This window comes from Suncus etruscus, chromosome 2 (genome assembly GCF_024139225.1).
Source record: "Suncus etruscus isolate mSunEtr1 chromosome 2, mSunEtr1.pri.cur, whole genome shotgun sequence".
Lineage (NCBI taxonomy): Eukaryota > Metazoa > Chordata > Mammalia > Eulipotyphla > Soricidae > Suncus > Suncus etruscus.
This window is the reverse complement of record NC_064849.1, coordinates 111,000,648-111,023,163: the sequence shown is the minus strand read 5'-3', so window position 1 is coordinate 111,023,163 and position 22,516 is coordinate 111,000,648. Positions and strand designations below refer to the sequence as shown.

The window sequence follows — 22,516 nt, the reverse complement described above, 5'->3', positions numbered from 1 at the left end:
GGTGACTTTAAACCAATGTTAAGTGATATTAAGTCATGTTGATGTTAAGCGATATTATTGAGACAAAATATTTATTATGAATGTTTGTGAAGTTTGTCTTATCTCTTTTATCTTATTAGGAGATAAGCTTTTTTTATTTATTTTTTTGGGGGGGCACATCCAGCCACACTCAGGGATTACTCCTAGCTCTGGGCTCAGAAATCACTCCTAGCAGGCTGGGAGACCATATGGGATAACAGGGATCAGACCAGGGTCTGCCCAGGCTCAGCCTTGTGCAATGCAAATGCATTATCACTGTGCTATCACTCTGGTCCCAGTTTGTCTTATCTTTTAAAGAAAACTACTCATTACTTCTTGTAAAACTGTCAACGCTATGGACCCCCCTGACCAGGAATGTCTCTCTTATTCTTTTGAATCTGAATGATTTTCCAGCTGGATAGAGTATATTAAGATGTTATTTCATCAAGAGTATTTGATATATCCCTCCATTTATACTTTGTTTTTTTTTTTAGGGGAGAGCGTGAATGCAGTCCCCTCTACCACAAATTATGCAGTCGAGTTTCCCACATTTGGGGAAATCACAGGGGTCAGCACACCCGAAGTGCAATGGTTGAGCCTCGCCCTGGGGAAACCACCTTCGTGATCATGGTATCTCCCCTACCAGGTAGTTATCATTTATAGTTTTAATTGATAGATACTTTATGAAGGATCATTTGTATGTAAGATTTTTCTTTGATGTTTCTGCTTGCAGAATTCAGTTTTTGACAGTCATTTTTGATTAGAGTATGTCTTGTAGTTTTTCTGTTTGGGTGTGTTTTACTGGGAACCTTTTTTACTTATTGAATCTGGTTGCTCGTAATCATCAACCCTGGGAAAGTCTTAATTGAAATTTCTTTGATGGGTTGATCTTTGTTATCTTATGAGTCTTTTTTTTTTTAGATTTTCCTATAACATATATTATTCCTTGTTAACTGCCATGCTGCTCATTTCTGTCCAGAGCATTCTATTTTTTGTTCTATATTGCTAATGGCCTGTGTCTTCTATTTGAGATCACTGATTCTGTCCTCAGCTTCTGCCCCTATGCTACTGAGGCCACCCCTCTTTTTCTCACCTACTGTTCTTTTCAGTTCTATCATTTTGGATTGCGGTTTTATTTCCTTTTTCATATGTTCTCATTATTTATTGTAATACTTGAATCATCATTTCTTTTAGGTCATTGAACATCTCTCAAGGTGAATCTAGATTATCATCTATGAGACTAGAGACTATAGAGGTGGTTGGTGTTGGGTGAAAGTTGCAGACTATTATTAATTTCACTCATTAAAGTTGGGATATTATTTTGTTTGTTTTGGGGCCATCACTGTTGGTGCTCAGAGATTACTCCTGACTCTAATTCCTGTCAGACTTGGGGAGCATTTGGAATGTCAAGGATTGAACCCAGGTCGTCCAAGTACAAGGCAAAGGCCCTACCTGCTGTTTTATTGCTCTGGCCCCAAAGTTGGGGTATTGACTTCACTTAATAAGGTAGATCATTAAGATGTAATAAATATTAATTTGTATGTTTGTTATTTATTATATCTGTTGTACCATAAGGGTAATGGGTGAGAGTCTAGTTTATAGCTACCAGCACTTCAAACTGGGCTTTTATTTCTGTAGCTGGATTTGTAGCATTCCAGAACCAAGATACTTTCACTTGGCTTGTTCTTTAGATAGTTAACTGCCCTGAGCTGGGGTTGGGTGGATGTGCTATCTTTTGTACTTTGTATTTGGTCTGGCGCTACCTAGTGTCTGAAGTTTACATCTCCATTCTAGCCAGTATAAACCAATATTTTTCCTTACCCGTGGCCACACAAGCCAAGCATAGGCTTCCTTGCCAGGCTCTTCTTTCCTGTACATCTGATGAGCACAAGATCAATTTTCCGTTTAGTTCTTGGATAAATGGAGATCTGAGAGACATCCTGGGTGCATGGATGTCCTTGAAACCTTCAGGCTTCGAGGCACTCAATTTGTGCCTACTGTGGGCTTCCGCTGCCCAGAAGACAGCAGTCAGTGCCTTCATTCAGCTTCAGTACCCACTTCTTCAGTCCTGCACCAGTGTGGTTAATTAAATCACTGTATCCCTTTTCTTCATTTGCTGTAGTCATTTCTTCATTTGGGACATTCAGCAGATTACTGCTACCATTATTTTACTCAAGAGCCTCTCATGGAGTCCTTTTACTGTTTCTGGTGTTTGGTTTGAGGGTCATACCTGGTTGTGCACAAATCTTACTCCTGGGGGTGACTAGGGAACCCCATGCCTTACCCACTGTGCTATCACTCAAGCCCCTAGTATTTCTTTTATGCTGAATTTACAGTCCGGAGCTTTTTACAGTGCACTTTTCTTTTCTTTTCTTTCTTTTTTTTTTTTTTTCGGTTTTTGGGCCACACCCGGCGTTGCTCAGGGGTTACCTCCTGGCTCTCTGCTCAGAAATAGCTCCTGGCAGGCACGGGGGACCATATGGGACACCGGGATTCGAACCAACCACCTTTAGTCCTGAATCGGCTGCTTGCAAGGCAAACGCCGCTGTGCTATCTCTCCGGGCCCTACAGTGCACTTTTCTCCTTTTTTTTTTTTTTGTGGTCTTGCCTCTTCCAGTTAAAATATTTCAAGGTAATAAATCTTTTTCATTAAACATAATGTCTCTAATGTCAATGCTTTTATCTATTCATTACTTTTATTTATTAATTTTCCTGTGTGTAATATGATCTAAAATTTATCACCTTTTGTTCCTTTTTAGTTTTTTCCTTTTCATTTGCCTTTTCTTAGTTATGTTTAGTTAAAAACTATGCTTGAGTTATGTTTCTAGGGATATATCTAAGAATGGTATAGCTGGTTCATATAAATGCTCAATTTCCAGTTTTTTGAGGAATTTCTATATTGTTTTCCATAAAGGCTGGACTATATGGCATTCCCACGAGCAGTGAATGAGAGTTCCTTTCTCTTCACAATCCTGCCAACACTGATTGTTTTTGTTTTTTTTGTGATGTGTGCCAGTCTCTGTGGTGTGAGATGGTACCTCATTGTTGTTTTGATTTGCATCTCCCTGATGATTAGTAATGTGGAGCATTTTTTCATGTGTCTTTTGGCCATTTATAATTCAAAAATCCCTTCCTCACACCTATAATCATTGTAACACCATTTACTATAGCTAGACTCTGGAAACAACCAAGATGCCCTTCAACAGAAATTGTGGTACATATACACAATGAATATTATGCAGCCATCAGGAGAGATGACGTCATGAAATTTTCCTATACATGGATATGCATGGAACCTATTATGTTGAGTGAAATAAGCCAGAGGGAGAGAGATAGACACAAAATGGTCTCACTAATCTATGGGTTTTAAGAAAAATTAAGGACATAATTGTAATAATGTCCAGAGACAAAAGAGATGAGGGCCAGAAGGACTTGATCACAATATGAAGCTCACCACAAAGAGTATTGGTGCAGTTAGGGAAATAACTACACTAACAACTATCATGACAATCTTAATGAGTAAGAGAAGTAGAATGCCTGTCTCAAATACAGGCAAGGATTGGGAAGGGGATTGCATTTGTGGTGGGAATGTTAAACTGGTGAAGGGGAGTGTTCTGAAACCGAAATACAATCATGCTTGTAATCATGGTGCTTAAATAAAGATTTTATATAAAAAAATCATCTCAAGTTATGATGAAAAATTTATTTACATAAAAATTAGACTCAATAAGTAGGAGTGGCTATTGATAAAAATGCAGGCAGACTATATTAAATCATTAAAATATGGGATTCTTAGGATTTAAAAAAATTATTCTGAGAAGCTATTTTTATGTTTATGTGCTCTATGTCTGAAATTACTCTACATTTGATCAATATTTTATAATATAAGAATAATTTAGATTTTGAATATGATTAAATTAGTAATATTATATAAATTTTTATTATTGTGCTAAAATATTGTATGATCTAAAAGTGCCAATATATTGCCAAAATTAGGTAGTGTGATAATGATGTAAGTTTAAGATAAAGAGAGAAATGAAACAACAGTGGAATGTAGACTTACCCCATATGAAATTGACCATCTGATGTCCATCAACAGAAAGCATCTGAGTAAAAGAAAATATTATATTTATGAAAAAGCATTTAGCCAAATGATCTTAAATATATTCAAAATACATTCTAAATCTATGTCTAATGATATATTTTTGTTCTATTTTTTATTTTAAATTGAACATTTTTTGCAGTAATTGGGATTAAATCTAGCACCTCAGACATGTAAGGCATGTACATTGAACAAGTCTCAGTCAAAAATAAAAATTTTGGAAAATATAAAGCATATTCTTGACCTTGTGGGTTATGCAGTGATTTGTTTATTTATTTTTATGATTATTAGATAAAATTTAGTGTTACGTTTTAATAACTAGATTTAATATAAAATTATTAATTAGATCAATGATTTATCATCAAGAGATTCGTTTTTGGGAATAAAAATAAGCTATCAGTTAGAAAGATATATATATATATTTTTTTTTTTTTGGTTATTGTGTTGCCACACCTATTGATGCTCAAGGGTTACTCCTGGCACTGAGCTCAGAAGTCGCAATGGGAAGGTTGTACGGGTGAAGGGGGGTGTTCTTGTTATGACTGAAACCCAACTACAATTATGTTTGTAGTCAAGGTGTTTAAATAAGGAAATTCTTACAAAAATTAATTTTATCACTATCGAGGCAAAATTAAAGTATCTCCTGGCTTGGGGGACCATATGGGTTGCTGGGGATTGAACTGCAATCTGTCCTAGGTCAGCCACATGCAAGGCAAATGTCCTACTGCTGTGCCTCTGCTCTGCCCCCTGAGAAAGACATATCTCAAATATATATTAAGTGAAGGCCTCTCATCAACAAACTATTTAAAAACGTCAAAAAAATAAAAACCCCACCAATTGAGAATAAGATCAAAGTAAAAATAGAAATGGTAAAAGTACTAGAACAGATAAGAAGACCTAATCAGATGACACATTATTCTATTAAGTGTACTAAATATCTTTATTTACTTAGAAAGTGCATATTAAGACCCCAGTTAAAGTTTCACTAAAAAGAATGGCTAAAATAAAATAAAAATTCTTGAGGTTAAAGACCACATAATTGTTCCAGGAAATATGTCTCTGTCATTATGAAGAAAATATTTCACATTAGGTAGCTGCAGTAATTTATATCAATAATTCACAATGGGTTATTAGTCACTTTTCTTTTAGTTTTTGATCAAAATTATAATCTGGCCACTGATGAATTAAGTTGATTTTTATGATAAATGTGATTTTTCTTCAGACCATAGGTCAGTTCTGAGCATAGGCCAGTTGTATTAAATTTAAGTCTGCTAAAATTCTCAAAGATTACATGAATGTCTAGCACAGAATTGATCAGCAAACACGTTTGTGTAATTCAAATTAAGAATTAAGATTATTAAGATAATAACATGTTTTTGAATTGGTTGACTAGAAAGAAAAAGTAGCAACTTTTTTCTCTGTATTTGTTTTGGTGTCACACTTGGCAGTACCCAGGGGTTACTTTTGGCTCTGCGCTCAGAAATTTCTTTTGGCAGGCTCAGAGAACCATATGGCATGCCTAGGATTGAACCCAGATTTGCTGCGTGCAAGGAAAACAACCTCCCAGTCTGCTATTGCTCCCGTACTGAAAGTAGCTACCTTTAATTCAGTACTTCCAGTAAATATCTTAGAGAGGAGTGAAAACTAGGTTGTCTTATGCATAGAGTAGCATTAGTCTCCTCAAAAAACTGGCTTTCAGAATGGAGTTAATGTCCAATTCAGCTATAGCAACCCATCCAACTACCACCATATCAGGAATAAATCAAGGATCACAAAACCAATAATCTTATTCTTAATACACTAGTAATAATTTGGAATAAGGAAGCATCTCCTTTCTCTAAATAACTGGGGTTGGTACTCTTATTTCCAATATAAGATAACAATTTTAATAGTCTTTATGGAAAAAGTAGTTCTCAATAGACTTTCAACACTCACATACCCAGTGCCTGCATTAAGGCATTGGTCACTTCTCATTAAAGATCTCTCTTGCGGGGCCGGGCGGGGGGCGCTAGAGGTTAAGGTGCCTGCCTTGCCTGCGCTAGCCTTGGACGGACCACGGTTCGATCCCCCGGCGTCCCATATGGTCCCCCAAGCCAGGAGCAACTTCTGAGTGCATAGCCAGGAGTAACCCCTGAGCGATACCAGGTGTGGCCCAAAAACCAAAAAAAAAAAAAAAAAAAAGATCTCTCTTGCAACTCTTATTATTCAAGAATCCACTTACATTGAAACTGAAAGCAGAAGAATGTATTTAGATATTTATTCAAATCTTTTCCCCCATAATAATGTAAGTGATATTCCGATATTAGATATTAAGTAAAAATCCAAAAATATCCGAGAGACACAGTGTGAGAGATGCATTGTCTACTTTGAAAATGGTTCTCCAATAATGCCTTTGAAATAATAATAGATTTCTTTTTTGTTTGTTGTTTGTTGTTTTTGGTCTTTGGGCCACAATCAATGATGCTCAGGGGTTACTCCTGGCTATGTGCTCAGAAACCACTCCTGGCTTGCAGGGCCATATGGGATGCCAAGGATCTAAGCTAGGTTTGTCCTGGGTCAGCCGCGTGCAAAGCAAACGCCCTATCTCTGCACCATCGCTCAGCCCCAATAATAGGTTTCATTTTTTTTTATTGTAAGAATTTATTCAAGAGGCAAAATTGATTAACATAATGAGGTAAACTAACATAACATAATATAGTAGCATAGCATAACATATAATATAATTAATATAATATAATATAATAATACATTTGTAAGTCAAAGAAAGTTTCTGATTAAAACACAATTTTTTTTCATAATGGCTTACATATCTTTCACAATAGTATTTTAGGTACATATTAACATTGAATCAGGGGAATACGCATCACCAAGTATGTCCTTACCCCATTCCAGTTCCCTTTCTACAACCCATATACCCCACCATCACTGCCGGGCTGCTAGAGTAGGTGGACCCCTCTTTGTCTGGCTTACTATTAGTGATCATTTATCTGTTTGGTCCTGGAACCCTCCCTTGTTTTCCCCTCTAGTTAAGAGGCAGAGCTAGATAAATAGAGGTATGTGGTTTTGTTTGAAGGAAAAAAAAAGCAATAGATTGGGGTACAAAATAAGAGGAAAAAAAGAAGTCAAATACGCTGAAAATGGGTGGAGTCACTTAAGAGGCTTCCAACCTCAGTTTGAGAGAGGATGTGAAAAGGGTAATTGAAACACCACAACAATAAAGAAAGAAATATCAAATTAAATAACCAGTGAGCACTACAGCAATAAAGACAAGCACCACACAATAATCTCGGTTCTGAAATCAAATCATGCCCAAGTGCAAAAAGAAAGAGAAAGATAAGATAAAATAAAATAAAATAATATTGGAGACATCAACTTCAATCTCTACCCCAAAATAAAGACGTCAAAAAAATCAATCAATCGATAAATAAATATGTGGAAAAATGATTGGTTTGTGCCCCCCCTTCCGCATAGGCACAGTAACTATTGGGGATATTATAGAGGGAATTCCCTTGGCCTAGGAGATATAGGGTTTCTCCACCCATGAAGTATACTGTCATGGGATTAACTATAGACTCCTTGTATGATCATTTACTCTCCCCTTGTTGCTTTCATGGTATATGGAAGACTTCTGCTTTGTCTTGGATGGTAAAAATCAGACCTCTGTATCTAGAGATCTTGGTGGCTGTGCAGCTCAAGGAATGGAGTTTATGAAATCTTTCTTTGAAGTTCTAGCAGTTATGCTTCTTCAGTGTCATTTTAATCCATCTTCTATAGTTGGTGGTCTTGCTCATTATGTTGCTCCTAGGATGGAGCCTGGGATAAAGTCTTTCGTTGTATTTCTCGAAGACCCGTTCAGTTGCGGTTGTCTCAGTCGGACCTCTGGAATTTGAGATCTTGCTTGTTGAACAGATCGTAGACCAAAAGCTAGGCTAGAACTTTTCGTTACTGTTGTTGTTGTTGTTGTTGTTGTTGTTGGTCCCTGGATGTGTACTGTCCAGTCTTGGTTGCAACAACCATTCATCTGTATATAGCGATCTTGGCTTTTACACGGATCAAAGGGTGACATGTTTTCTCGTTTTGTCTTATTGATAGCTGATGAGGAAGGACAACTTGCTCTTAGATCAAGTTGTTCCCATTTCCTCATTGTCAGGTTATCAATTTAGAACTGGTGCATGTTGGTGTCAGAGCAACTATCAATGCCCTGGAGAGGATTTGGTTCTTGGAGCTGTTGTGGAGAACTCTGTCGTTTCTATGTCTGGGATCCAGGAGTCAAGGCTGGACGGTCAGTGTCTAGTTCCCTGGAGCCTAAGTTGTTTCCATATGATATACATTCAGGGTGGGAGATGTCGCTGTGTTGTAAACAAGTATGAGTTATTATCTCTAGTAGATAAGAGCTTATTTTTATATGTACAATTTCCCCTTTGTTTAATATGTTTTTGCAGGAGGAAGTGGTGCTACATTATATTGCTGGTGGATTTGGGGGGTTGAGAGAAAAGAAAACAGACTCCTGACAAAAACTAAGAATATATATGCTCACACATATCTAAAAGAAAAAAAGTTTCTTTAAAAAAAGATTAAATAAAAGACATAATTAAAGGAATAAAGTGGGACCAGGAGAGATAGCATGGAGAACAGGCATCTGTCCTTCCTGCAGAAGGATGGTGGATCAGAACCCGGCATCCCATATGGTCCCCCGTGCCCACTAGGGACGTTCTCCAAGCATAGAACCAGGAGCACCCTCCGAGTGCCGCCAGGAGTGACCCAAAAGAAGCAAAAACAAATCAAATCAAATAACAAAAACTAAAGAAAAGAAAAGAAAAGAAACAAACAAAGGAAACTAACAAGAATAAAAAATTAAAAAAAAACAACAAAGAAAAAGGGAGAAAGTGATACAGGAGATCACTTTACATTTGGGGAGAAACAGGATAAGAGGTAGTGTTATATAAATCTATACTTATGATGCAAGTATAGGCTTCCCCATTGTCTTTTGAGATTTCTTTGTGAGGTGTGGGATCCAGGCAGGGAGGTCTTGGGAAGAGTTCTTGCAGTGGGGGTCTTTTGGAGCTAGTTCCGGTATCAAGCCACAGTCCACATTAGGGAGAGGTGATTAGGAGGGCCACACTGCATGAGTCTGTCGCGGTGTTGGTTGTATTTTCTTGCCTGGAACGAGGTGAGAACTTGAGTGGGTATCTCTTCACTTGGGTAGTGGGTACTGGCTCCTTGGGGTAGGAGGTCTGTCTTGACGCGTAATGGATTAAGAACTAAGGGTGAAGATTTATAGTGTGGTGGGGATATCAGGGGTGGGATTGAGGGGTGAAGGAATAGTCGGATTTCTGGAGGAGGGGGAGGGAATAGAATATGGGAGGGGTTATATAGGGTATAGGTATAGGTATGGGTTGTTTGTGGTTTAGGTTTGTCCCTTAAGGAGGATTCCTATCTCTGTGCGCTCCTGCACACATAGAACTTGAGGTGTGTGGTATTTATCTCTTTCCTGCCTCTCTTATAAATTCTTTTGAACAGATTATGATGTTTTCTCTGGTACTGTACATTTCAACTAGTAAGAGACATCCTCAACCTATCTTTTTGTGACAGTTTGTCTCTGTAATTCTTTCACACTATCAATAGGCTCTAAAGTAATTAGGACCTGATAAAGTAATTCTGTACCGACAGAAACTAATGAAGTTAGTTGGGTTAAAATGAAACTGTGCTTTTATATCAAGCATTGAAGGATGGCCTAGTTGCAAGAGTAACTGACCATTGGCAGCTGAAATTGATTGTAGATACAGATGCTGAAAATTTGACCACCCACAGAATATTCAGCTTTGCTAAAAACAGAAAAATCACCAGAAATTTCTTAAATGAAGGACCTTACACATTTCTCACTCTCTTGCTTATAAGCTATGAAGCTTCTACAAACACTTTGCAAAATCTAATAATTTTCTAAAATAATACCTATTAATATAAATAAAATCATAAGGTATTGCACAAATTAATTATTTCAGAGCTCTAATAGAACAATGATTATTGTTTCTTAAGTTATTTGCTATGGCCGTTTATTCACTGCTTTGTGTTTTTAAGTTGATCAAATCATTGCTGACATATTAACTTTACTTTTAAGGGCATAATTCTTCCAATGTGATATAAATTTGTAAATTTTTCTAATCTACAAATAAAATACAAATAGTCAAAAACATAACCTTTAGTCTCCTTCCAGTATTTTCACTTCTGGTGTTGCTAATTTATCTTGACTGTTATATTATTTAGACTTAGGTCAATCAAGGAAGAGTTCCTTCCTTCCTTCCTTCCTTCCTTCCTTCCTTCCTTCCTTCCTTCCTTCCTTCCTTCCTTCCTTCCTTCCTTCCTTCCTTCCTTCCTTCCTTCCTTCCTTCCTTCCTTCCTTCCTTCCTTCCTTCCTTCCTTCCTTCCTTCCTTCCTTCTTTCGTTTTGGGCTACATCTGATGAACTTAACGAATTGCTATTGAATTTGCACTCAGAAATCACTCCTGGAAAGTTCAGGAAACCATATGGGATTCTTGGATTTCTTGGCTGTGAGCAAGGCAAATGCCCTACCTGCTGTGCTATTGCTCTTGCCCCAAGAGTTCTTTTTTTTTCTTAATTAAATGCTTTTATATATAAAATCTTGTGATTTACAAAGCTATTCATGATTAAGTTTTAGACTACAGTATTTCAGCACAAGTATCAACCTCCCTTCACCAATGTTTCCAGAGTCTATACCAGACCTCTGCTTCCCTCTCCTCTCACTCCAGCCTGCCATCATAACAGGCACCTTCTTAAGTTTGATTACTAAAGGTTGAGCCTCATGTTTTTATTTTTGTTGATTCTATGGTTTGGGTGTTTATTTTTGTCCTTTCTTAAGGCCAACAATGCATCTAAGTTCTTTTGGCCCATGACCCCCATTATTTCACATCTTTCTTCCCCTCCACTCAATTTCTTTCCTTCTTCTTACTATACTCTGAGGCCAAGAGTGTTCTCAACAATCACTATTTAATCCTTTGCATTACTTTATACAATTATTCTGAATACTACATATACATATGCTGTTTTATCCTTCTAGTTTATTTCATTTAACATATCTTCCAGTTCCATCCATGTTTTAAAGAATTGCATGATTGCATCATTCCTTAGAACTATGTATTATTCCATTGTATATATGTACCACCTATGTACCACGTCCTAATGATCCACTAATACATTGTTGGAAATGTAGGGTTCTATCTCTTAATTATTGTATTATTGGCGTTCATAGGTAAATATTGGCGTTCATAGGTCCTTTTGGATGAATGTTTTACAGTTTGGGGAACAGATATCCAAAAATTGGAATTACTAGGTCATATAGCAGTGCTTCTCAAATAGTGTAGTGCCCCCCAGGGGGGGGGTGAGGCTCTCTAAAGGAGGCATATTTGAGCTCAGTAAACACTGTCAAAACAAGCTAAGACCCGTGTTTATGTCTCTGAATGTCTCTGGAGCTAAGAGTTGCTGTGTCCTGCTTCAAATCCTGCTTCGAAAAGCTATGCATTGCAAAAGTGCTCATTGTAGCCGTTAATCCAAACATCACCTCTGATTAAAAAATCAGCTCAAATTATTTTACATATTTTTATTTTGCAGATTAAATCTTTTTAATAAAGATACTATTTACAGTCTTGCAGGGGGCCCGAAAAATAATTTCTTCTTCCTAGGGGGGCATGACAGAAAATAATTGAGAAGTATTGTCATATAGCAACTAGATCTTGAGTTTACCGAGAATCCTCCATACTGTTTCCTTAGGGGTTGAACAAGCATCTATGCCTCTGCTCTCGGTCTTGAGCAAGACAGTATCTCCACCAGTAGTGTAGGAGATTTCCTTTTTCATCACATCCCTGCCAAAACCGATGGTATCTCATTGTTTTCTCGGTTTAGATTTCCCTAATGATAAGAGATGATGAACACTATCTGTTGGTATTCCTCAGAGAAGGGTCTGTTCATTTACTCTCTCCATTTTTTATGATGTTTTTAGATTTTAGGGGTTTAATCTATGTGAATGCTTTGTATATTATAGATATAAACCTAGATAATGGATGTGTTGAGTGCAAATATTTTCTCCAGTTCTGTTAGCTGGCTCACACCTTAAACAAAAGTCAACTCAAAGTGGATCAATGACCTTGAGATCAAATCTGAATCTATAAAGTACACTGTGGAAAACATAGGCAGAGTGCTCCAAGACTTAGATGTCCAAGGAGTCTTGTTATGTCAAGAGAATGATGATGTTATGCCAATGGCAAAAGGCTACTGAATCTAATCTGAACAAATGGGACTACTTTAAACTAAAAATTTCTGTATGACAAAAGAAATATGGGCTAAACTAAAGTAAAGGAAGAGTTTCAATAGCTATCTCATAATTTCTTTCTCTTATATCTCCTTCAACTTGAATATTACACTCTCTTATAGATCAAGTAGTTATCAAAATAACAACAGTACCAAAATTCATTAAATTAATAAATAAACACATCATATTTAAAATAAATAATCAAAGAGAATTAAATAGTTCCTTATGTTCTCACTTTTGCCTACTCTTACTTATTTGACAGCTATAAATTATGCTTTGAAATCATTTACTTAGTCTAAGAACCTGACAGAACACTGCTAATTCATAAATAGTTTTAAAAATAAATAAAATAAACATCAATTAAAAGTATCAAATAAGAGAATAATGAATTCTGAAAAATTTAATGTATTCACTTTATAGAAATTTTGTGTAATTTTTAAGGCAGCATGAAATTTGCTATGCTACAGAAGAAGTTCCAGAACCTCAATAGAAAACAGCATATTTGCATAGCTAATGACATTTATTTAATAAAGTAACTGAGTATTTTCATTAGATTCTGGTTCCTATGGGAGCAAATGTATACAGTGAGGTCATTCTGTCTAGACAAAGTCTATTTAATTTTCCTACTCCAACCAAACAAATTACTTATCTATATATCTAGGATTACTCTGCAATATCTAATATGGCTAACTGCACCTGGGATTTTGACTCCTACAAGACCACATAATTTAGCTTTATTTAAGCTTATTGCCATGATGACTTTTTTAGCCCAAAGGATACCCAGAAACTTTACTTAGTTCTAATAATATAATAGTTGTAAATCAGTTGATAATTTTTGCTTGCATTTGTGTTTAAATATTCTGTCATTTTGAATAAAAACAAGAAATAAACTTAAATTTATTCAATTTTAAAAGAAAATGGGTGTTTTGATGGTGTTTATATTTATTACTAATAATAATTAGTTAATATATGTGTTGTTAGCATCATGAAAAAATAGTAAAAAGGACTGAGAAAGTCAAAGGATGAGTCTACATGTAATATTAATATCTAAAAGTGTTAAGCATAGTCATTGATATATTTTATTATAGACAAGAGGTTTTATTTTTGTTTTGTTTTTTGTTTTTTTTCTTGTTGTTTTTGTTGTTGTTTTTGGGCCACACCCAGTGATGCTCAGAGGTTACTCCTGGCTATGAGCTCAGAAATCTTCCTGGCTTGGGGGACCATGTGAGGCACCTGCAGTCCATCTAGGTTAACGTGTGCAAAGCAGATGTCCTTCTGCTTGCTTCTCTGCTCCAGTCCCTATAGTCAAGAGTTCTGAAATTCACTCAGTATCAGGTAATTACAGCAAGACTTCTGTTCACACAAGAAGCTGCTGCCAGTAATTTATACTCCACACTGGAAAAATAATTTCATGAGTAAGGTTTTCACGGACTTCTTTTTATGAACTCAAAAAAAAAGTTTTTCTCAGCAAGTAGTAGTTTTTTGTCACTAACATTTTCTTATTCCAGGTATACTTTGTTTGCTTTTGTTTTGAATTCTTCTCCTTTTTCAGATATTTCTGAGTCTTGAAATATTGCTCTTTTACTCATTGTAACTATTATGTGTAGTCATTTATTTAGTTGAATTTCAAGTGCTTCCATACGAATGGGCTACTTGAGAGTCATAGCTGCATTTTAATATGGTGATTTGAAGACATTTTTGTACAGATTTTTAAAATATTTTTTTTGCAAAATCAGATGATTTCCATTTTGTCTATTTTCTTTTGTTTTTATGGCGATTAACATTCAGGTATTATTACTGAAGACTAATAGTTGGAGTCATATATTTGGTGGTAATTTTACCTGTAGAAGTAGGGAAGGGTGATTAGTGGTAAGACAAGTCCTGAGCTTTGTCTAAATTTACCTTTTATTTAAATCTTCAGGATTAGCAAATATTTTAGTTTTATTTTTGATTGATAACAATGTTACTGGGAAGTATCATTATCATTGCCAGAGACTGTGATATATATTAAAAAATAAATTCAGTGCTTATTCTTAATTGTGGCAGATTAAATATTTCTTAATGTTAATGACAATTTCATTACCAATACTTTATACTGAACATTCACTCAGATAATCGTAAATACAAGCTACATTAAACCCCACATATTGAATATAAATTATTATTTTAATTGGCAAGCTTGTAACCTAAGCTGAATTTGTTCTATTCCAGAGAAATTATATTTTATTCAGTAGGCTCTGGATAATAATTTGCTGAATTACCTTTTCTTATATCTACAAAATTAAAATAAATCTCTACATTTTTGTAATTGGAAATCTGATAATCAAATCCTAGTCCTTCATTTCCTTAGCAATGTGATAATGCCAAAAGACAATAGTAAAATATATGATATAAAAAATGATATTGTTCTTATTCCAACAGAGGGCAGCAGAAGTCTATTTTATATAAATCCTTTGATTTCTGGTCAAGGATTGGTTTTTAAAGACACATTTCTCTTTAAAATCAGATAGTTTTTAACCTCTTTTTGAAATATGAAATAAAAGATATATCAAAAAAATTTTAAAAGTAATTTATTGTAAAAAATATTCAGAGAAAATGATTTTTAACCTGAAACTAGTCATTTACGATGCCAAAAAGGAAAGAAGCGTTTTAAATACCACAGTCTTTGTCTCAATCATGTGTAATTCAATTAAAAAAGGAATAAAATAGTTTTTAGTCACACTTGTTCTATATGTGTCTATTATTGTATGTTTAATTGCTAAAAAGAATTTATCCATATGATCATAAATGGTCAACACAACTCAGTTATGAAATAACTGGATTTTTAAAAGAATGAATTTAATGTTAAAATGCCACAGAAATAAAGAATATTGATTATATTATAGTAGCAATTAAGTAATATTTTATTAAAAATTAAAACATCTTAATTGCAAGATCAGATATAATCCATAGTAAACTTTGTTTAGATATATTAAATGACTGTTTTAACTGAATATTTTCAAATGTGCTTTTATTCATCTTTATTTTAATTATTATGTTTCTCCTGAAATAAAAATGTAGCCCTGGTATAGAAAGTAAATTACTAATTAAACATTTTATTTTTATTCCTTTATACTCCCCTTTTTTTGAGGGGGTCTTCCCAAATTTTTTATTTTTTAACCATTTGAAAGTTATCTTTTCATTATAGTATCTACTAGTTAATCTTAAAAATAGCCAATAAGCAATTAGCTGGATTTCAAATCTTGAAATTGAAACTAATGGGAAGCAGGATAAAGGGAGCTTAAAAATTTCTGAAAATTTTCATTATCCTTGACTTTCTGAGAAGCTACATGAATTTTATAGCCAATATCTTTCAAGAGGGAAAGAAAGAAAAAAAGAGGGAAAAGGATAGAATTGTAGTGAATAACAAAAGTATCCTTTGCAATTGTCTATGGAAGTGTTAACACAAAGACCTATTTCTCATTCATTCCTACTTTTTAGTATTGATTTAAATTTTATTTGTTACTTCTTCTTCTTCTTCTTCTGTTTTTTTTTTTTTTTTTTTTTTTTGGTTTTTGGGTCAGACCTAGTGACATTCAGGGTTTACTCCTAACTATGTGCTCAGAAATTGCTCCTGGCTTGGGGTACCACATGAGATGCCAGGGGATTGAACAATGTTCCATCCTAGGCTAGCGCGTGCAAGGCAGATGCCTTACCACTTGTGCCACCACCATTCCAGCCTCTTTATTTGCTACTTCTATAACTTTTACTGCTCTTTAAAATAATTACAACTTTTTAGTTCTTTTATTTTTCCTTAAATAATTTTTAAAATACCAAAAAAGTTTCTTTTAGCATAGAAAGACCAGTAACTTAGAATCATAGACTTTGATTAGGGAATAATTTCACATCTCATATCTATTTCACATATAATTTCACACAAAATTTGTCTATGTGTATTATATAACACAAATGCACATGTACACACTAAATAATCACCTTTCTTGGTCCAAATATGCCTGTATGTATGTATGTATGTATTTTAATAATACATTTATTTAAGCACCATGGTACAAACATGTTTTTCATGAATTTCAGTCATAAATAAAACACTCCCCTTCACCAGTGCAAATTTCCACCTCTCCTCTTAATAACTGTATCCTTAATTAAAACTAACTAGAAATGACACATTAAAGAGTAAATGTATGTCTTTGTTATTTGATATTTTTGGATATTATTTTATACATAAGGCAATCTATAGACTAGATAATCTTGTACTAAGATTTAACAGAGTATGAATATTATATATTATCTGGCAATTAACCTCCTCTTCTTAAAATAATGACCACCTTGATTATTGTTACAATTATTCCTTTAAACTTGAAGTTTCCAAACTTATTTTGCTTACCATTTCTTTTTTGACACTCAGTACTCCCTGAAAATCTGCCTTCTTTAAATGAACAAACAGAAAGCATCCATAATTAATTGCACCAGAGATTATTACTGTCTACTTGTATCAGCATCTCTGTGGTAGAGGGATGAGGGGTAAGCAAGGTTGGTATGGTCCACTTTGGGAATATTGCTTTAACAATCATCTCTTCTTTATTTTTAATTTATTTTTGGGAGGGTTGTCCTGGCTCAGGCATCCTAGAGGTGAATCAGTCTAAGCAGGAGGGAAGGTTAAGTGCTCTGACAGACAATAATGCAGTGCAAAGTGGCCCTTCAGGGCCACATAAAACAGTGTTAAGGTACTTTGTGCCAATATGGGGAAAAGGGGGTGTCATGCTGGGGAATTAAATTCTGGTCCTGCCAGATGGAAAACACATATTTGGGCTTTTCAACTAACATTCCCCACCTCCCAATCATCTGCTCTTGAGTCTTACACAGAAATTCCATTTTTTTGGTCTTACTGCAGAACCCTGCAAAGAACTGTGAGAGAAAATGAGCTAAGTTTCTGTGTCTTAGGGTGAGTTTTTGCATATCCAGAAGCACAAATGGCTTTAGAAAACATTTGTTGAGATCCTATTGTGTACAGGTCACATAGTAAATACATGTTATGAAGTTATTATCACATAAACCACATAGGAGGAAACATGTTAGTTTCAATGTCTACTTTTTTTCTTTTGCTCTTTCTAATTCTTTTCAACGTTTTAACTATCTTTGCTACTCCTCAAGTATTCCTCTATTAAGGATTTCCTTTGGTTTTTACAATCACATTAATTTTGAGTGAGTCATGAATTTTGATTTTGTACTAATTTGCTGCTTAAAGGAAGTTGGGTGGGCTACACACAGGTCAAGTGCCTCTTCGTGCTTCTCTCTGCTACTTTATTTTTTAAACAACTACCAATATTTTCCCATTGATACTCAAATCTTCTCAATTTAACCAATCCCCAAATGAACAAATCTTGCTAATCATACTGTGCAGTTTCATTATCCATTAACCTCTAAAATAATATTTAGAGTTTTTGGTGGCCCTTAATTTTCTTAACATTATTCTACTGCTAAACCACCGAATCGCTCTTCTTACATTTAAAAAATGTTTTACCAGAAAGATTATGCAATGGTGGGGTGGGGTAGGGAAAGGGTTGGGTTATCCAGTTTTGCTTTTAGGGCTTAATACTGGTTTAATAATGCTCAGCAATCATCCCTGACAGTATCTGGGGAGCTATATATAGAGCAAGCATTCCCACTTGGGTTTCTCTCAGCAAGGCAAGCACAAGCACTATCTCCTGTACTATTTATCTGGCGCTCCGTACAGGGTTTTAGAGCACTTGCATACAGTAGTCACTTGCTTAATATCTGGTACCATATATGTTTCCCTGAGCATTGTTAGAGAGACTTCCAGGGCATAGATCATTGAGTATCCCTAAGCAAAACCAGTTGTGCACCTCCAAAATAGCATTTTTTGTTCTGGTGGAAATTGACTTGTCTTTAAATAAATGTTATAAAATCCCTTTAAATGCTGAAATATTTATTAAATTTTTCTTATATGATACCTAAATTATTAGAACTGTTTCATTCTATTAAACTATTAAATTCTTTCATTACTCTCACTGACTTTTTTTAACACTAATTTAGGTCCCTTTAATTTTTTCAAAGTTTTATCAAAATTGTTTTATTTTGTGGGAACATACAGATCTCAAAGGACTTAAATTTATGCTTTGCTAAGGATTTTAGGGTTCCATCCTTACTATTATATGGTCTACCAGGCACCACCAATAGAAGAATCCCATATTGGATTTTGGAACCGAGTGTGGCTCCAAAACAAAACAAAACCAAGATTCCATTGTTTGCAAGATAAACCTTTTCTTATCTTTCCTCTCAAATAATTCCATTCATCGTGTTCTTTCAAGCATCTTACCTATGTTCCAACTTGGACAAAGTTCTCTCACTTATCTCATATCACATATTGATATTTCACTGAGCTTGCCTTTTGGTTTCTTTCCTCTCTATTAATTTAAAATTTTAATTTTAAAATTAATTTAAAATTTTAGCCCTATTGAAATATCATGGCAGTTTTTCTCTGCACCCCCGGTCAAATTTGGTGGAAATGTCATGAGACTGGAAGTCGTTTCAAAAAAAGTAAAAAATAAAAGCATTACCTGCTAAAGTCTTGATCTTGAACTTCTAGCTCCAGAAGCGTGAGAAATGTGATTTTGTTGATTATGTCACCTAGTCTGTAGTATTTGTGATGGTATTTCGAGCAACCTAATAGTGTTTGCTTAGTATGTCTAGGAAGTATGGTACTTTTTTCCCTCCATTTTATTTTCTTTTAGAGCAAACTAGTATTCTCTGATAAGTTTCTGTTTCCTGGAGAGACAATAAGATAGGTCCCAAAGGTAGGAGAAATGGCTCTATTCGATCCATTCATTCACTTTACAACACATATTTATTGGGTACTATGATATGTACTGTAAGACGTTATTCTATGCACTGAATTTACAAGTGGAAAATACTTCATCACTCCCTTTATGGGAATTCTTGTCTAGAGGAGGTTACAAGCATATAGAAACATTTTATATTGGAGACTTTTTAAACATCTAATTTTTGTTTTACCAAAATAGTAATAACAAAAATAGTAAGGCATTAGAACTCCAGGACTTCAAAATTTTAAATATGAACTCACCAAATAACTTATGAATCAGAATATGACAGTTCTCTTAAGCTACTATATATACACTTCACTGCCAACATCCTACCTTACATTAAATTCAAACCCTGGTAAAATTTAGTGTTTGGGGATAGAGACAAGGAAAGCAAAAAAACAAACAAACAAACAAACAAAAAAAAAAAACAGGCAAAACCAAAAGAAAATAAACCGTTGATACCTCATGAGAAGGTTGAGGTTATAGAGAGAGGAGGAAGATAGAGACCCCAGCAGATTGTGGTGGAAGAATATTGGCATTTAGGTTGATAGTTTTGGTAAGATTACATATAGTTTGAAGGGGTAGAGCAAAAACAAACAACAATAACCCCCCCCCCCCATAAAACCTTGCCATACCAGTCCTCCTTACATTTTTTTTTTTTTGGTTTTTGGGTCACACCTGGCAGTGCTCAGGGGTTATTCCTGGCTCCAGGCTCAGAAATTGCTCCTGGCAGGCACAGGGGACCATATGGGGCACCGGGATTCGAACAGATGACCTCCTGCATGAAAGGTAAACGCCTTACCTCCATGCTTTCTCTCCGGCCCTCCTTACATTTTTCTTTCTTCTTTCTCTCTTTCTTTCTCTTTCTTTCTTTCTTTCTTTCTTTCTTTCTTTCTTTCTTTCTTTCTTTCTTTCTTTCTTTCTTTCTTTCTTTCTTTCTTTCTTTCTTTCTTTCTTTCTTTCTTTCTTTCTTTCTTTCTTCTTCCTTCCTTCCTTCCTTCCTTCCTTCCTTCCTTCCTTCCTTCCTTCCTTCCTTCCTTCCTTCTTTCTTTCTTTCTTTCTTTCTTTCTTTCTTTCTTTCTTTCTTTCTTTCTTTCTTTCTTTCTTTCTTTCTTTCTTTCTTTCTTTCTTCTTTCTTTTCTTCCTGCCTTTCTTTCTTTTCTTTCCTTCCTTCCTCTCTTTCTTTCTTTCTTTCTTTCTTTCTTTCTTTCTTTCTTTCTTTCTTTCTTTCTTTCTTTCTTTCTTTCTTTCTTTCTTTCTTTCTTTCTTTCTTTCTTTCTTTCTTCTTTCTTTCTTTTCTTCCTGCCTTTCTTTTCTTTTCTTCCTGCCTTTCTTTCTTTTCTTTCCTTCCTTCCTCTCTTTCTTTCTTTCTTTCTTTCTTTCTTTCTTTCTTTCTTTCTCTCTCTCTTTCTTTCTTTCTTTCTTTCTTTATTTCTTTCTTTCTGCCTTTCTTTCTTTCTGCCTTTCTTTCTTTCTTTTTTCTTTCTTTCTCTTTCTTTCTTTCTTTCTTTCTTTCTTTCTTTCTTTCTTTCTTTCTTTCTTTCTTTCTTTCTTCTTTCTTTCTTTTCTTCCTGCCTTTCTTTCTTTTCTTTCCTTCCTTCCTCTCTTTCTTTCTTTCTTTCTTTCTTTCTTTCTTTCTTTCTTTCTTTCTTTCTTTCTTTCTTTCTTTCTTTCTTTCTTTCTTTCTTTCTTTCTTTCTTTCTTTCTTTCTTTCTTTCTTCTTTCTTTCTTTCTTTTCTTCCTGCCTTTCTTTCTTTTCTTTCCTTCCTTCCTCTCTTTCTTTCTTTCTTTCTTTCTTTCTTTCTTTCTTTCTTTCTTTCTTTCTTTCTTTCTTTCTTCCTTCCTTCCTTCTTCCTTCCTTCCTTCCTTCCTTCCTTCCTTCCTTCCTTCCTTCCTTCCTTCCTTCCTTCCTTCCTTCCTTCCTTCCTTCCTTCCTTCCTTCCTTCCTTCCTTCCTTCCTTCCTTCCTTCCTTCCTTCCTTCCTTTCTTTCTTTCTTTCTTTCTTTCTTTCTTTCTTTCTTTCTTTCTTTCTTTCTTTCTTTCTCTCATTGTTGTTCTATTGTCTTTTGTTGCCATTTCCCCATCTTCTTTTAAAGTGATATTGATAGCATCGAGACAGACTCCTCCAGGTTTTTTTTTTTTTCCATCAGAACCACAGAACTTGAATTATCTTGTTCTGCCTCATAAATTGAGGGGGGTGGAAAGTGGATGGTATCAAGAGCAAACAGTAGCATGAACATTGAGTGGAAATAAAAAATGATCAGACCTAAATACCAAACCCAAAGTCAATAACAACAGAAACAAGATACCCAATTTACAACAAGCTATACACAAAGAGGACCTTTTACTTTAGCAGTCCAGGGGGTAAAGGAGGGAGGTATGGGATGCATACCTCTAACAGGGGTTGAGGGAGAACAACACTGGTGGTGGAAATGGCCCTAATTCACTGTCAATATGTACCTTAAATGTAATCGTGAAAGACTTGTAATTCACATTGGTCACAATAAAAGTTATTTAAAAATAATTGAACCCCTATAATATACACAGTTGGATAAACTAGGTTATCTCAATGTGTAAAATATATGAAAACATAAAATAAATTTACACAAATCTTTTTAAGTATATTGACTATATTCTATTTTAAAATTTTGCTAAATAGTATCAAACTAGGTAGTCTTTTGCCTGCTTATTAATAGATTTTTAATATCATTTTATGGCATTTTCTGTGGGCAGGGATAATTTAAATTCACAACTTGTTGCATTATGAGACTACTGAATGTTTTTGTATGCATTATTAAATATGTGATTATTTTAAATCAATAAACTATTAAACCATTTCAGGAATAAAAGTATATAATAATAATCTTTAGGGCATATGCCTAGAGTTAGAATAACTGGGTGGTAACATATGAACCCAAATTAATTTAGAAAATGACAAATTTTACCAGCATGTATTTTGTATTCACACAAACAATGCATATTGGTACATTGCTGCATAGAATTTACCAGCTGATTTTCTCAAATGGGCAATAAATACTCAAAAATCAAGATTTTTATTTCACCATTTCTTTCATTATCAGTTAAAATATTTAGTTCAGAGCTCAAGAGATAGTAAGTGAATAATAAATGTTAAGCATTTAAATATATAAAATATTGAAATGGTAGTGATAGCACAGAATATAGTAGTGTGTTTACTTTGCATGCATTTAATCCCTGGCATTCACTATAGTC

General features: G+C 34.7%; 1 non-coding gene across 1 annotated transcript; it reads right to left on the bottom strand.

Annotated features, from left to right (window-relative positions):
• Positions 1-509: 509 nt before the first annotated feature.
• On the bottom strand, positions 510-672 carry LOC126002690 (U1 spliceosomal RNA). The gene has a single exon (XR_007493364.1). It is a non-coding gene; the product is annotated as a U1 spliceosomal RNA (small nuclear RNA).
• Between the last annotated feature and the right edge of the window lie 21,844 nt (positions 673-22,516).